Source organism: Otolemur garnettii, unplaced genomic scaffold (genome assembly GCF_000181295.1).
Source record: "Otolemur garnettii isolate 467f Iridium unplaced genomic scaffold, OtoGar3 scaffold00339, whole genome shotgun sequence".
In the NCBI taxonomy this organism is placed as follows: domain Eukaryota; kingdom Metazoa; phylum Chordata; class Mammalia; order Primates; family Galagidae; genus Otolemur; species Otolemur garnettii.
The window spans coordinates 170,729-173,758 of NW_003852734.1; the positions used below are offsets into that span (position 1 = coordinate 170,729).

Genomic DNA, 3,030 nt, shown 5'->3' on the forward strand with positions numbered 1-3,030 from the left:
CTGAGCTGTCAGTTCCTGCCTCTGCCTGTCCACCTTTGTCTCAGCTATGATCCCCTGGGGGCCAGGTGTGTCTCAGCCTCAGTAACCCTGGGCTCCTTTACTCACATCCCAGATCTGTCCTCCAGTAGCTGCCTCCAGAGAAGGTGCCTGGCTTCCTCTGGTTTCCCAGAGAGACAGGGCGTGTCTGTCTAGGATAGCTGCCCCAGAGGCATGAGCCTTATTGTTCCCTTCGCTGCTGTTGTTCTAAGCCTGGGGGCACCACCACCACTCCTGTATTGTTCCCTTTCAGCTGATCGTTCTCTCCTTACTCCCATGCCACAGAATCACCACAGCCGAGCAAGGGCCCTTCCCCTGTCCACAGCTCTCAAGAAAATGCCCAAGAATCTGGACTCCATGGGGGACAGGCTTCCAGACCTCGGGGTGAGAGTGGAGGGGAATGTTGGGAGTTCAGAGTTGCAGGTAGAGAATATATACAGTTTTATACAGTTTTATGCCTGGCAGGAGAGTGTCATGGCACCCTAGTATGGGTAGAAGGTCCAGTTTTTAGAAGGTCTCTCCTGTGGGATGGAATGGGAGGACATTTGAACTCTGCTTGCTTATTTGTATTGAGTCTACCGCAAGCCCCTCTCATGGAGGAGGGGACTCCCATCCACTTGGTGACGGATTCAGTACCTTTTGTTTGTATCTTTGGTGTTGCAGCTCACCTCAGCAGGGTTGATATGCGTTCTTTGACCTTCTCTCTTGGCTCAGCTCCAAACCATCAGCTTACTTGCTAAACTTCTGTTTTTTAACTCTCCTTCTAGATGGGAGCCTCTGTGGAATGCTGGCAGCAGTCCACCTTCTTACCTCTGCCCTGAAATTTCATTTCTAATATTAGAAATGGAAATGAATTGGAGGTGGTTGGGACATAGGAACATAACCCTAATGATGGCTTGTGGTGATCACTGCACAGTAATGATAGTGTTCTCACTCTATTTCAGTGGTTCTGAACCTTCCTAATGACGTGACCCTTTAATACAGTTCCTGTGGGTCATGACCCACAGGTTGAGAACTGCTGTATTTGTCATGCAGAGCTGGTTGTTTAAAAGAGCATGGCATCCCTCTTCTGTCTCTAATCCTTCTCATGTAAGGTGACCCACTTGTTGCTACTTTCACCTTCCTTGATTGGAAGCTCTCTGAAAGATGCTGGTTCCATACCTCCTCTTTTATATTCTGCAGAACCACAAGCCCGATAAACCTTTTTTCTTTATAAATAACCTTCAGGTATTTCCATTATCGAGAGATGCAAAATGATCTAAGACATTTGGTTTCAGGTAACCTTAGGGAGAATGTCTATGAACCCTGAGAATAAGAGGCATTACAGTATAAAGTTCAAGAACAGACAAAATAATTTGTGGTGTCAGAAGTAAGGATGATCAGTTTGGGGTAAGGAGGATGACAGAACACAAGTAAGCATATGGGGTGTTGGTATTGTTCTATGTCTTGATCTGGGCATTTGTTATATTTCATGGTAAATTCTTAAAAGTCTGTTCACTTGTATGCTTATGATTTGTGCATAGTATTATAAGTTATATTTCAACAAAAAAAATACCTTTTCAGAAGATTAGAAACATGATAGCAATACATCTGATCAGATGATGCTGCTAGGGAAGTCTCTGCACTGCTGGAACGAATATACCTGAGAAAACAAGAAGCTGTATATTGTTCACATCCGTTTTTTAATAACAATGATCTGGGGGAATAGCTGATGTAACAGGTGTAGCAGTAACTTTGTGAAATATCTCAAAAAATCCTTCAGTAAATGGGACTACTGGCATATGAGCAGTTACACTGCCACAAGGCTCTAATTTCTAGGGAAGAGGGCAAAGGTTTCCCTTTGAATTACCTTTGCCACAAAGAGGCAACCTTGAGTGAGAACGGAGAGAGAAGACAAGGCGGCTGCTGTGAGCTGGGTCTGTTTATCCATATTCTTAGCTTAATTATCACTTTACTACAGAGACACTTTCTGACCCCTAGAACAGGTTAGATTTCTCATTCTCTATGCTTTTTTTTTTTTTCTAAGGAGAGTGTGCCACACTATGTTGCTCAGGCTGGAGCACAGTGGCTACTCACAGGTGTGATCCCACTCCTGATTACCACAGGTAGTTTGAGCTGCTCTGCATCTCACTGGAAGTTCACTCCCTAGGCAACCTGGTGGTCCCCCAGCTTCCAGAAAGTCACTGTGTTGCTGCTGAACTCATTGCAGCCACCTGATCAACATATCCAGCTAAAGGCCAGAACTCCTGGCCTCAAGCAATTCTCTCACTTCATCCTCCTGAGTAGGTGGCACAACTGTTATTTGTAACAGTACCTTTCTGTAAGTATATTTAATGGTACATTTCTGTATGTATATTATACTCCATGATAAAACAAACTACTCAAGCATTCATAGTCTTTCAGATATTATATAAAGAGTATGTATTTACATCTTTTGAAAATAACATTTTTTTAATGAGAGTGAGAATCAATTTTGAGATTGGACTTGCTAGTTTTACTTTTTGTTTTTGTTTTTTACTTCTTAAAAAAAAGTCTAACCTCTCCTTTCCTCTGAGAGCAACCTCCTACTTTTTAATAAATTTTTATTTTCTAAAATAACATCATTTAGTACTCCATAATTATATACAACTATAATTTGTCAATATTCAGTAAACTTTTCAAAGTTAACAAGAATTAGTTCTCTTGATTATTACAAGAGAAACTACATGAGAGATGTTGCTTCAACATTTTTTCTCTTAAATTCTTAAAACCCTCTCAAACTGAGGATTTCTACTATGTTTCTTCCATTATCTAAATCTAAATATAGATTTAATTTGAAAACTTTATATTTTTACACATTGAGGAAGTCCTAAAGTGGCACTTTCATTTTTCGTTCTTTGGGTTTTGTTTGGGGGTTTATTTATTTTTAATAGTTCTTGAGAGGATTCTGGGAAGATGGCCGACTGGTAGCAACCCTGGTCAGAGGCTCCTGAACAAAGGAAGAAAAACTGGTTG

General features: G+C 41.4%; 1 pseudogene; it reads left to right on the plus strand.

Annotated features, from left to right (window-relative positions):
- Positions 1-210: 210 nt before the first annotated feature.
- LOC100940487 overlaps positions 211-3,030 on the plus strand; it is a 33,811-nt pseudogene continuing 30,991 nt past the window's right edge.